At 36.2% G+C, this 14,737-nt stretch overlaps 1 long non-coding RNA gene across 1 annotated transcript; it reads left to right on the top strand.

Annotated features, from left to right (window-relative positions):
• Positions 1-8,221: 8,221 nt before the first annotated feature.
• On the top strand, positions 8,222-14,736 carry LOC135273656 (uncharacterized). The gene is made up of 3 exons (XR_010341446.1): positions 8,222-8,297; positions 11,454-11,530; positions 14,659-14,736. It is a non-coding gene; the product is annotated as an uncharacterized LOC135273656 (long non-coding RNA).
• The last annotated feature ends 1 nt before the right edge of the window (position 14,737 follows it).

Raw genomic sequence — 14,737 nt, 5'->3', positions numbered from 1 at the left:
AGAAGCCTTGTTTACATCAAACTTCCTATAAGGATACAGCTAGAAAATTGCTTCTTGTATTTTTCCCCTTCAATTATTAATTAAAATAATTATAAACTTGAGTTATTAGGAAAGCTGCTATCCTCCTCCTCCTCTTCCTCCTCCTCCAGAGGCAGGCAGACAGACACACAGGGAAGAAGGAAGAAATAAAGGAAACAGGTAAAAGTATTTTTTACACATAGTTCTGTTTGATGGTATTTCAAAAAGGCATTTTAATTTAGGTTAAAAATCTGAAACTATACTAGAAATTTTACGATGACAATATCCAGACAGGGAGAGACAAGATTTCTAACTACAATTCACTGAATCTGGTCATAAAAAAAATAGCATGCCACAAAATTTTATCTCATTTCTAAAAAAGGATTTATATGACTTCTAACTAAATGTCAAAATAGATTTTCATTACATAGTCTAATTTAATTTTTCAACCACAAGATATTGACCAAAAATATTGATTTACACTTAGCTGCTCAGTTTAGATTTTCTCTGCTGGCATTTCTGACAATAGACTTTATACTTTACTGATATAACTGTGTAATAAGACTCAACTAAGAATATTCTCTTAAAATTTTACTGCCAAAGTGTAATCCAGAAATCCTAGCAGTTTGGTGGGAACATGTTAGAAATGTAGAATCTCAGGCCTTACCCAGACCTACTGAATCAGAATTTGCATTTTAACAAGATCGCCACATGATTCACACCCATATTAAAACTTGAGAAGCACTGTCTTAGAGACATTCTCCAGGTGTTTTGCTCTCATTGGGGATTGTTCTGTTACCACCTGGGGGTGATGAGCAAGTTTTTCTAAGAACCTGACACTGGAATTTCTGCTTCACCATTCAAAATATATGACCTACAACTGACTGAAAATACTGCTTAGAGTGCAAGATATGTAACATCTTTTGTGCAGATAGATCTTGCATTCTCAACTTGCCTATCTTCTCTCACTTTCATAGAGCACAAGTTTACAAAGTGTGTGTGTGCGTGTGTGTGTGTGTGTGTGTCTGTTTCACAGTCACTCTACATCCCTAGTTAACATCAGAGCTGCCTTGGCTTCAAGTTCACCAGTTAGCAAAAATGCAAACAGTCAAGTTTGTGGCCTCTAAATTCTCCAGAATAAGATTCCAACTTTATTGAAAGCATTTGGTTCCTTGGAAATGCTTCAAATTCTCCCAGATTCTGAAATCTCCAAGTTTACTTAAAACTCAACCTGCTCTCAAAAACATTACCAGAGCACCTTGGTGGGATGAACTCACTTAAAATTTCGAGACCTTCTGACCTTTTTTATCTCTGTATCTGAAATGCCACAACATAATTACATGCTGATCACTCAGCCCAAGCACTGTGCCATGGAGCAGTGACACCAAGAAGATTTAACATCTGAGAATAGAGTCTGGGGTGGCATGTCCAAGTACAACCATGTCTTTGACTGCATTCAGTTTTTCCCTACGGAGACCAAAACTTGGCTCATGCCTGTAGGCCCTGTTGTCTCCTGACTTTTCCAATACTCCTTAATATAGCTATATTTTCCATGTGAGGTTTTTAAGTACTATGATTCATATGCCTATCACCTCCTTTGAAGAATCATTTCCTCCCAAATTTGAAGAGACTGAAGTAGCTGGAACTTGGGGTAGTAAAGCTACCATGGTCCATTGGCATGCTTAGTGTCATCCTTAGAGAAGAGAGAAAAATTAAAGATTAACACCAAAGCTGGTAGGTGGAGATTTGCAGGAGGATTTGGTATCTGGTAGTTATAGGAGAAAAAGAGAAGATGAGGCCTATGCCAGCAGAAAAGAGTGGGTAGGGAAAAGAGGACCAGCCGTATGGAAAAACCAATTTTCAGAAGGAGCAGACTTCCTTTCCAGAGACTGATTTTTGGTCTTCATGATAGTCCAGAGAATAAGCCTGTGATGATCTCTGGGGCTGCAGAACAAACGTGCAGCCCCAGGGTCAGTGCCAAGACTCATTTTTCTCACCCATCTTCCCCCAGACACTCTAAGTCTTATAAACTATGTGTTCCCTGAAAACCTCTAATTACTAAATCCCCCGTTATATTTGACCTTCAACTCACATTCACATGTAGGTCACTTTCTTCTTAAAACTCTATACTCTTGGTCTTCTGAAACATTTCCCTCGTTTCCCTAGCTCTCTGATTCTTTCTTAGATCTGATTATGGTTTGCTTTTCCTCTGCTGGATCCAAAAGTCTGTTATCCTCCAAGATTCTTTCCATAGCTCCCTTCTATTTTTCTTCCATATCTCTCCACCATCGACCTATATGTTAATGATGCTACTAAGATAATACCTTTAGTACAGATGTCTCTTCTGAGTCCAAAATAATATATTTAATTGTCTCTGAAATACATTCACTTGCATATCTCAGAAAATTCAAGCTAACCACAATAAACTCCACCCTAATTATCCTCCCATTGAGATCTGTTCCCCTCCTTTACACCTTATCACAATGACTGACATTCCCCAGTCACCCAAAACTACGGATACCATGCTCAAGTTCTCCCTTGCCCTTACCTCATCCCTTTCTCTTTAGCCATTTAAGACATTTAATTAGGGCTCTTGGCATCTTTCTCCTACACTAATACATCAGTCATTTAACTAGACTGTCTATTAATTTCCCATGCTTCAATCTATGTAAGCACATTATTCTACTGCATAAAGTATGTTTTTCTGACTTCACTAAAAATCCATACCTCTTAGCATGGCATACAAGCTTAATGCAATCTAAACTTTGCCTACCTCTTCTGTCTGTTCTCACCACTCCCTGTTCTAGCTTGAAGCATAAAGTTTCCTGATTCCAGACTGTCTTAGTGCTCCACCTTATCTCCCTGGTAAGCACCTGCTCATACAGAGAGATTCCATTTAGTTGTCCCCCTCTGATAAAGTGTTACCTGACTCTCAGAACTGGCCATTCCTTTCTTTGTTCCCACACAGAATATTGCACTTTTAGAAAATTATTTTATTTATTTGTTTTACATCAATCTCATTTGTACATACAGTAATTTCCTTGAATGTGGGATCCTGCCTTATTTGTTTGTATTTGTAGCACCAGGCACACCTGGCATAGGGTAGGTGTCACTAAATATTAACAGAGAAAGAATGATTAGGCATAGAATAAATTTGAAGAAAACAGGGAACTGGTATGTAGTTATTTGATGGTGCCTAAAACTTGTCCATGAGGGCAAAGCCAGTTTGAAAATCAAAAGCCTCTGGTCGACTGAACAGCATTTACCGTATAGGCTAACGGGATAATATCAGAGTCATTCTTGTTGTGATAGGGGAACCTGAAAGAAGCAGATTTGAGTTCTGAGAATATGGGCACTGACAGGAGGTCGGGGGGTCACAAATAAGAGCGGGCAGATTGTAATCAGTTAACAGACATCTGAGTTACAAATCAGAGGCATATAGAAGAACAAGAAGGCTGCCCTTAAGTGTTTCTTTCTTCAGTTCAACTCCCATACAGATCTTTGGTGTTATTTACAAGTCAGACTATCATCTCACTTCAAACAATACTCTTAGCCTGTGTACACCTCCTGTCTCTTTTAACTGATGTCTTGCTTGTGAAAAATAAGGAATTTCTCTGCATTGAAGTCAAAAGCCCTTTGGAATTCCTGTCTGTGAAAGATTATCAAATGAGGTTATAAAATCTTGGACTTTTGTTGTTGTTCTTAAAGACAGTTCTCTGGGATTAAAAAATGTCTGATGCTACTGACAGTCTGATTTAGAAGGTGAGTCTATTATGAGGACAGTGAGAAAGGTTTAATCCTGTTCTCATCCCTTACTCTGCTCTTGTAGTTTTTATTTCATCAAAAACCTAAGGGACTCAAAGTTACAAAAATGCCCATTGGCAGTATCTACTGTTAATACCAGCAATGATCCCATAACAAGGATTCATTTCAGTCAAGCCACTAAAATTTTATTTGATTAAATGAAAATTTTTTTAGTGGAGCTGTGAAAGCATTCTTGCCCATTCCCTAAACCATTACTTGTTGAAAACTGAATTGAATTTCATGAGGATTTATGAGCACTTCCAAAATCACTTAACAGCCAAAAGCCATATAGTAACTTGTCCCATGTTTGAACAAAATGTGATGCTGGTGGAAGTAACGGTTTTAAAGGAGTGGTAAGATTAGATTTGAATTATCTCCACCCAGACCTTGCTTTATCTACTTTATCTACTTCATCTACTGCAGGGCCCACAGCTCTGCTGTTAGTCCATGTCTGCTGGCCCTAAATAATTATATAAGATTGATAAAACCATGGGCCTTTACAGTATTAGCTTATTAAATTTTAGCATAACCCTCATAAATATGGACAGAAATATAGAAGGGGCAATTATGTCTCAAGTGTAAATAACCTTATAATCATTCTAGAGTTTGAAACAGATATATTTTTATATTTATACTTGACTATGGGAAGATAATGTAGTCCAATAATTATTTTAAATAAAGCATTTCATTATGACAACCAAACATACATGAATCTAAAGATTCATTCTGCTTAATTTCATTCCTTCAGATCCACTTTCTAACATTTGACTCAGGCACATGAAAAACACTAAGCAAGGTAGAGTAGCTTCTCAAAACTGTCTTGATAAAGAGAATGATTAAGTGTGTGAATTTCTATGACTTCCTTAATTTACAAGGAAAACAAGTTGTGAATCTAAAATGAGTTAAGCTAGGAATTAAACAAATAGATGCTATCAACATTTAAAGACACAATTTTTTGGAATAATCGTAGATGTTTACTCAGGTAGACATTTTCTGATGTCTTCAGGTACTGAGGTTCTCTTCTCTACACACAAATAGCATATGATTGTCTCTTCTCTATACATTGCAGGGGGAAATATTTTTTTAAAAAAGTAAATGTGAATAAGCTGACCAGACCTTGAACAAACAGTCTCACTCGCTTGTTAAAATGTTATTGTTAACATATTCCCTGGGCAATCTCCATATCATTTATTTATTTATTTATTTATTTATTTATTTATTTATTTATCTATCTATTTATTGACATCTTGCTCTGTCACCCAAGCTGGAGTGCAGTGGTGCAATGATGGCTTACTGCAGGCTGAAGCAATCCTCCCACCTCAGCCTCCTGAATAGGTGGGACTACATGATCATACCACCACGGTGGTTAATTTTTGTAGTTTTTGGAGAGATGGGGTTTTGCCATGTTACCCAGGCTGGTCTTGAACTCCTGGGTTCAATTAGTCCTCCCACCTTAGCCTTTCAAAGTGCTGAGATCACAGGTGTGAGCTACCAGCCCCCACCAATTTCAGTATCTTTAAAGTACCAAAGACAAGTCATGGAAGTTTCAGCTCTGTTCACAGCCGTTGCCCAGAGACATATGGATCTGTTGCTGTTTGGTAAGTGTCTGTCTGTTTCTGAAACCTTACATGTGGCTTTGTCTCCCCCAGTTCTATCCCATTTCCCCATGCTCTTCGTTTCTCTAACTCGAACTTGAGGAAGGTTAGGCACTTCTTATTTTTGGCCCATTTTTATTCCAGATGTGAAACCTGGTACCCACTCTGATTGCTGTCCCTGTAGTCCAGTATAATCTAAGGGAATCTAAGAGACTCAGAAATGTAGTCAGTGGTCTTGGGCAAAGCCCTTAACATTTTGAAGCCATTACCTCATTTCTAAAGTCAAAGAAATCATTCTACCAAACTCAATATTTTCTTCTATACATTAATAAAGTTAATGTATGTAAACCTGTAATCTGAAGTTTACTTAAGCTGCTGGAAATAAACCTTGGTAAGATATTACCTGCTGCTTAACTGGTAAGTATAGCCAAAATATTTACTGCAATTTTTTGTTGAGATAATCCTAGGTCAGAACTCTACATATAATTAAAACTGGTATTTCAGCACTTCTACTATCAATAAAAGCATCACCTAGAATTCACCAAAGTCACAGAGAAATATGAACTGTGTGTACCTTATGGTTCTATTAACTATTAACTATTAACTTTAAAAAATCAAGTAGGCTGTAGACTTCTGAAATTAATTTTTAATCTCTCCTCCCTATAGAATCAGTGATAATATTTACTTGGTTGTGGTCAAGAAAATTGTTACTAAAATGGTCAATGCTGCTTCTCCTCTATTCTCTTGACCTGGTTCCTATACATACTCTTCCTATATGCCCTATTTTTACTTATATTAATATCATATTAATGGGACTTTCTTTTATTAGGACAGTTAATCATAAATACAGAATCTTTTCAATCTTTCCATGTACCATTACTCAAGCTCAATCTTCATTATAAATGTTCTAATGTTCTTCAATTATACAATGAAATCATCTTCAATCAAGTGTATATTTCTCCAGGAATATTCTCTTTCTTTGAGGTTCTCCCTGTTCCTGATATCTAATTGTCAGTGATCTGTCTAGGTGTCTTTTGACATTTTTGCCTCTGAGTTTTGCAGTACTGATCTTGCTTGCTCACTTAGTGATGAAAAAAATAATGTCAGATTAAGCCTTAGATGAAAATTATGTTCCCATTTTTTTTAAATGTAGACTTGACTATCATGGTGCATTTTATATCATTGACTATCATTTTATTGTACTATACCAGTACTGCTTAGATCTCAAGCTTTACTGTTAATAACCTCATATATATTTTAATGCAGCTTGAGAATTTTTTTTTTTAAGCTGGAGTCTCACTCTGTTGCCCTGGCTGGAGGGCAGTGGTGTGATCTTGGCTCACAGCAACCTCTGCCTCCCGGTTCAAGCAATTCTCCTGCCTCAGCCTCCTGAATAGCTGAGATTACAGGCACTCGCCACCATGCCCAGCTACTTTTTGCATTTTTGGTAGAAACAGGGTTTCACCATGTGGACCAGGCCGGTCTTGAACTTCTGACCACAGGTAATCCACCTGTCTAAGCCTCCCAAAGTGTTGAGATTACAGGTGCGAGCCACTACACCCAGCCAAGAAAATTTATTTTATAAATTATAATGATCTAAACAAGTATAATTTATTTTTATTATTATTATTATAATTTACCAGAAATCTACATATGTAAGAGTACAAAGGAAAGGGAGTTTTAGGAAAGGCAATTGCAAAACACTAGAAAAGAGTGTTATCCAATAATTTTGGAAAGAAAAGTTAAAGTTTTCTAATACACTTATACTTAACTGGGACACAATATGCTAAGAAGATGATACAGATAGATAGTGGATTATAGATGTTGATATATAGACAGATGATGTTTCTTCATGATTCATATATTTATTCTTACTGTTGTACCATTTCATCTTTTGGAATAGAGTTATCAACTGTTCAAATGCTCTTTACCGGTTCATCTATCTGTGTGTGGTTTTCTGATTCCTGTTGCATGAAAGAAGAGGGTTCTCTCTGAAAAAATGAGGGTTCTCTTGCTGTCTATGAAAACTAAAAACAATAACATTTTGGAAATGAATGTAACTTTAGTGACAATCTGATTTAATCCTTTCATTTTAATAACAAGGAAGTTGTAAAAATACAAGGACAATTCCATTATTAGGAACTTCAGGTCTCCCAAATCCCTGTTTAGTTTCTAAAACTGGTTTTAAATAAGCCTGCAGATTTTTATGTGAACCATTAAAAGAATAAGCAATATTTCTACATTTTACAAATAAAATTTTTATATTATTATTGTGTTGAATTAGTATTACCAACTTTGTAGACAGAAGTAAAAAAAAAAAAGACTTGAATTTAAAAATTTTTACTTTCAGCCACCATTCTAACAAGGTTTTTTTTTTTTTAAAGAAATGAACAACATACAGTTTTAAAATCAAAATAGTTATGCTAGTTTCTGTAAACAGAGGAAATTTACTTTACTGGGCCAATATACTGTGCAACTGTTATAAACAAAGCTTATTCCCAGTGTATACCAAAAATAGCACATCCAGGCTGTCTGCTGGCCTTTTAATCCACAGACATAAGATAGAGCTGATATTATTTTTTATTTGTGGTAATATGTACAATATTTTACTAATGAAAATTATAATTATTTTTCCCAAAATTCTGCTGGCTTCTAAACAGTTCAGTAAACTTCAGTGCATTAAATTATTTCTCTTATTTCCTGCCATTATTCTTATGAAGTGGTATAGCCTAATTTCACTGTTTATATTCTTCCTATTTACTGATGATATTTTAGTCTTTCATGTTCTCTTATCTCTTTTGTCTAGTCTACAAGGACAAATGTCTATGTCCCTCCAGTTAAGCCTGGCGAAAGAAAGAAAGAAAAAGAGAAAGAGAAAAAGTAAGATTAAGTTTAAAGATTAAGATTTAATTAAATTTCTTTTAGTCCCCCATACAACCTTTTGCTACTCTGAAAATCCCACTATGTAATTTGTGCTATATCCACAACATATTTTGTAAGTTGCTCTGAAATTGTTTCCTAAATTTTAAGTTATGTGTTTCTCCAGTTAGATTGCTGGCTATTGATGAATAAGAACATATCATTAGCTTCTTTTGTGTCTTCAGAATGCTTGAATATATGCATATATGCTTACTGTGTGATCTTTATCCATAATTATACTTTTTTCACCATCCTCCTTTCCAAAATGCTTGGAACTCCTTTTCTGAAAGATGAAGCCATGTGTGTGAGAATCTGGTGGCAAGACACTGTTGTGTAGCACTTTTACATATAACAGATTCTAACTCCTAATAACAAAGGAAAGCAATGCTGCAAACTATCTGTGTGTCTTGTGAACCTTTGGGAGCCAGTGTGGACCAGTTGTTAAATCATTCCAGTGTATAAATTCAATCTTCCAGGTCAGATTACTTACGAGATAAAAGGTTGTCACATAATAACTGTGTGCCCTGAGAGGAGAATGATTTTATACCAAGTCCTTTATACACTGTAACAAGAGAAGCAATTGTTTCTTCTTCTGAACTGAAGCATGATATAGACTTGGTTTAAAAAGTAGCAGTAGTTTCAGGAGTTTTGAAAAGGCTGGTAAAAAGTAATATTTATCAAAATTACCCTCCTTCTGCAGAAAAATTGCCCCAACATCCCAGCCAGAAGAAAACTCTCCATCCATTGAATTTCTCTGTTACGCACCATCTTGTGTGGCATTTGACACCTACTGGCTTTGATCTGTCAATTTACCAAAATAAAGGGAACATGCTGAGAGGGAAGGAAAAATAGGTTATGTTTGGGGTGCATAAAAAGAAAGTGAGTTTGAGGTTATATATGGATCGCATAAAGTCCCAGGCAAGAAATTCTAATTTATTTGGGTTGAGTAGAGGGAGGAACTATTAAGATACTTTTGAGGAGAGAGTTGAGAAATAACATATTGATAGTTACGCTGTAGAAAAAAGAAATCATCTACTCATATATATTAAAAAGTGACAAGTATATACTGAAAAGTGACAAGAAAAAAATGGAAATATTTATGTATTATTCATTGCCATGTTGCCATTTTGGAATGCCCATCTAAACAAGATAATGATCCCAATGCCTTTTGCCATGATGTGCATGGCATCTCTCAGTAACACATAGCAGGAGTTCACTAAATTTGTTGAATGAGTGAATAAATAAGTTTAAGCAAATATAGACATAAATAGCTCTTTATTAACTAGAATAATCTTCCACATGTAAGTCATTACCTTGATTTCAGATTTTTATGCATAGTTTATTTCTGTAGGTAGTTCATTTCTAAAAAAAATATATAACATTCATGATGATGATGGTAAAAGAGAAGAAAAGAGTGATGAAGGAGAAAGGTCTACTTACTCATTATTTATCATGTGCTAAGCATTATATATATAATTATATATAATACCTATATATATAATTATGTATTAATACCTATATATAATTATATCTATATAATTATAGATAAAAGTATAAATAAAAGTATATAGGTATAATTATAATTATATAGATATAATTATATATATAATCCATAGATTATATAATCTATATATATATATGGATCATATATATATATAAAAATCTAGTTATTACCACAGGACTTTACACTTAAAAATGGTAAAGATAAATTTTATGTGAACATTATACCATTGTAAAAAATGTTTAAAAAGGAAAAATATATTCACAACTATTATCAAGTAACTGTATTAAATGGTCAGTCAAGGATACAATTAAAATACATGAAGAAACAATACTCTAAAATTATCCATGATTGTCATTTTTTGTGATAAACATCCTCATAGAAGAGTACAATAGAAAGAGTACATAGAAGGTACAATTTAAATTATACTATCTTATCATATTCTACACATCCAATAATTGGCTTCTAGATCCTTGAGGAATCCTTGTTTTGCTTTTGCATAAAGTTCTTTTACTCAGCAGGTAAAAGAAATACATCATTTGAAAGTAAAGTTTGATTTTTTTATATACATGTTGAAATATTGGTAAATCAATTGGCTATTTCATGAGTTATTTAAATATACCCTCAATTTTTTGACATGAAAAAAATAAACAAATATCATGAGTCCCCAGTTCATGTTTCCAGCCTGGACCTTTCTTCAAAGCTCCAGGTTCATTTGTTCTACTGCCTACCGGACATCTCCACTTGGATGTATAGTGGGCACTGTGCATGTAACAGATCTAAAACTGAGTTCTGGTTCCCTGACTACTCATCTAAACTATTCCTCCACCCAATCTCTTTCTTTCCAGAACAACTGGACAGCCAGAAATTTGGAAAATAACCATTAATACCTCCCTCTAACTTCATCAATCATGAGGTCATATCAATTTGACCTTTAAAATATATCTCGAGCCCATCTTACGTTAATCTTTTTTGCACAGCTACTACCATTTCCCAAGATGGCTTAATTTTATCTAGGCTATTTAATAATCTGCTACATGGTCTTTCTTTGTCATTCCCCTACCTCATCAAATTTCTGCACAGAAGCTAAATGAACTTTTAAAATTCTAAACGAATCATGCATCTACTCCCTTGCTTAAATCCTTTAAATAGTTTTCCATTGCTCTCTTATAGTACAAACCACACTCAGTATGGCCTAAAAGGACCCTATGATCTGGCCTTTAACTATGGCACATAATTATATATATATAATTATATATAATACCTATATACATCATCATGGAATATCTTTCTGGGTTTTTGTGTCCTCTTCAATTTCTTCTATCAGAGTTTTATAGTTTTTCTTGTATAGGTATTTTACTTTTTTAGTTAAATTTATTCTGAGGTATTGTATATTTTTTGTAGCTATTGTAAAAGGAACTGCTTTCTTGATTTTTATTCAGATTGTTCACTGTTGGCATATATAAATGCTATTAATTTTTGTATGTTGATTTTGCATGCTGAAACTTTACTGAATCAGATCTAACAGTTTCTAGGTGGCTTCTTGAGATTTTTCTAGGTATAAGATCAGGTAGTCTGCAAACAAATCTAACTTGACTTCTTCTTTTCCAATTTAGATACCATTCCTGTCTTCCTCTTGCCTGATTGCTGTGGCCAGGACATCCAGTCCTATGTAGAATAACAGTGATGAGAGGTGGGTATCATTGTCTGTTCCAGTCTTTAGAGGAAAGGCCTTCAATTTTTCTATGTTCAGTATAATGTTGACTGTAGGTCTGTCATATATGGCCTTTTTTATTTTGAAGTATGTTCCTTCTATATCCATTTTGGTGAGGATTTTTATCATAAAGGAATGTTGAATTTTTTCAAATTCTGTTTTAGCATCTATGGAAATAATCATACTGCTTCTGTTTTTGATTCTATTAATGACTTATGATATTTAGATGGCATTTAAAGACATAGGAAATGGGTTAGATCTCCTAAAGAGGGAAGATGGAAAGAGAATGAAAGAGATTCCAGAAGACAACCTTGAGGATTTCTAGCACTTATGGTGGAGGGAAAGGAGTCATCAGAGGAGACTCAGAGTGGCCAGATAGAAAGAAAAAAAAAAGCTTAATAAGGCGATATCATGAGAAGAGAGTCTTTCTAGAAGAAGAGATGCTTACTTTTGATAACAACTGAAAAATAGGGTGAGTCCACATTAGAACCCTCTCTACCAGGAAAGACTTTCTACACAAGGTTAAAGATTATTTGTATTTTGTCTACTATAATTTTAGTTCATAATGCATATTCTGGCATATAGTGGGCACTTGATACATATTAATCTAATGACATTTAATAATTTAGTGCCCAAATATTTATGTCTAGTTCAAAGCTAGGAATAGGCATGAATCTTTCTTAAATGTCCTTCCCCTCTCCTTCCTCCATCCCCTGACTTGTCTTCAGAAGCATTGATTAGAGAGATACCAATATCTTCAGTCTTTTTTCAAAGCAACATGAAACACACTTTATTCCTGCTGACAGTAGGAAAAGCAAGCTTTTTTCTAAGCCCTGGAGGAAGGAAATTCTGCTAACATAGCATGTGAGATAATGTAGGGTGGCTATTTCTTGAAAGGTAGTGAATCATAACTATAACCATAACTATGGGAAAAAGTCCTGCCTTATCAACCACCCCACTGACTTTAGTCGCCGAAACTACGCTATGAAATGAATTGTGTTGAGTGGCTTTCAATGTAAAAGATTTTGGTCAAGGGAGGGAAAGAAACTAGTAGGGATTCGGATCAGAAGATCTGGTTTTGCCAGTTTCTGAAGGGTGTCAGAGTGGCTTTAATATACTTGCCTCCTTGGCCTCAGCTGGAGGTTTTGAAGCTGCAAACAAGAATAATTGCATAGTTCAGAATAACAACAATGTGAGCTAATCATGGAACTGGGTTAAAATAAGCAAGTAGATCTACTAAGTAAGAAACACACTCAGCACCACTGCAGAAAGAAACAGAACAGAACCATTCACCATGGGCCTTGCTTAGCTTTCTGGAAGCCATTTCATTTATACAATAGATTTATCACACACCGTATCGATTTTTTACTGCAAAGAGTAAGGGAAAGTTAATATTCCTCATGTTTTGCCTGTTGACAGAGTGAAAATAATTGCATTGGCTTTGGCTAGAATATCCTATCATTTCACAAACATCTCAAACTCCACATGGCTAAAACTTAACCCATCAATGCCCCCATCTGCATGCATGAGTACATGCATATAACCTCATTTCTCAGTGTTTTTTTCCTCCATGAATGGTAGGACCACACACCGAGTCCCCAAATCCAAAACAGCCCTGGGAATTTTCAACAATTATGGTGGAGAAAAAGAAGCCAGCACAGGAGACTCAGAGCCCCCAGATAGGAAAGGAGAAGAAAAAAATTGAATCAGGTGGTGTCCTGAGAAGAAAGTCTTTCAAGAAAGAGAAATACTTCTCCTTGGGCTTCGTCCTGAGTCCTTCATCTCAGCCACACATTCCTATTTATCAGTACTATTACCAAGCTCTTTGGAGTTCTGACTCTCAGAATCTTGTATCTATTTTTTCCTTCCTGCCGCTTCCTAGTCCGGCGTTATCCTCTCTCTACTTATTACTGCAGGGACTTCCAAAATTAGGTTTTCTGTGTTCAGTCTTGTGTTCACACTTCCGAAACCCAGAGCTGACCAAGACAAATCCTTCAACAACTTCCTGTCAGGCCCAGCATAGATTAAAATTTCCTAACCTGGCTTATGAGGTTCACCATGTGCCCCTGCTTCCCTAAGTTAGCCTCATATCACACCAACCGGTGTGTGGGGCAGCTAAATACTCTATCTAGCCAGGCAAGTGTTCTCAATTCCTCTACCTGGCCCCGCTGGGGCCCTCCTTATTGCTCATCCTGTTCTAGCCTGATTCAAGCCTCCTGGTCCTTCGACTCTCTCTTTAATTGCCCTCACCTGGAACTTTCTCTAGTTAGTACCCATTTTTCTGCCTACCATTGGAGCAAATATTTTCTGAAGGTGTTTGTCAGTCCTGCCTTGCTGTTGGTGGAATCCTGTGGGCCTAGCCAAGTGCCTCCTCCATGAATGTGCTGAATAAATGAATAAGCATTTTAATTATGTATCTGCCATTACAGTGTCAGATATGTTATTCCAGTATGGTTTTAGCACATAGACACACCCTTGGATGCAGACTTTTCCTTTCTTTTCATTTTACATATAGCAACAATAAAAAACTAGACCTTCATCTCCTGAAAATATCAGTCTAATAATCATCTATGGCTGTCTCTCTGGTTGCTAAAGGAAAAAAGAAAAGCAGGGCATACCTGGATTACATTAGAATGAGACACACTACCCAGTTCAGGTGTGTTGGGTCGAGGGCCTCGAGCACATTTCAGAGGCTCATTAGGACCCTGACCCCACACAGGGGTTTACACTCCCAACAGCAGGTGTGTCCCGTGGCAACTGAGTGGGCTCGTGAAAAGCGGGATCATCAAGAACCAGTTGGAGCAATCCGAATTGGTTAAAGTGAATCAGGTCATAGCGCTTCCTTGTCCCAACCTCTCTGTTGGGGTCAGCCACAGCCTAAACCACCTGCCGTTCAGCCGGAGCGACTGCTGCTCGCCTGCTCACGCACTCAGCCCGGGCTGCAGAGGAAGTGTGGGGAGGAAGGAAGCGGGCATAGAAGGGTGCCGAGCTGTGGGTCTTGAAGAGAAGAACCATAACGTCTTTGTCACTAAAATGTTCCCCAGTGGCCTTCGGCAAGTTTTTTGTTTTTTTAAATTTTAATTTGTGACTTTTGATAATTTCTCCAGTGGTTGCCTACACTTGAAAACAAGACACAGTGCTTAATTATCGACGAAAGAACTGGACGGCTTCCTCGGCGCAGACCCC

This window comes from Aotus nancymaae, unplaced genomic scaffold (genome assembly GCF_030222135.1).
Source record: "Aotus nancymaae isolate 86718 unplaced genomic scaffold, 86718_ANA_hifiasm-v0.15.2.pri h1tg000008l, whole genome shotgun sequence".
Taxonomy (NCBI): Eukaryota; Metazoa; Chordata; class Mammalia; order Primates; family Aotidae; genus Aotus; species Aotus nancymaae.
The sequence above is the reverse complement of the archived record's forward strand: the minus strand, read 5'-3'. Positions and strand labels throughout refer to the sequence as shown.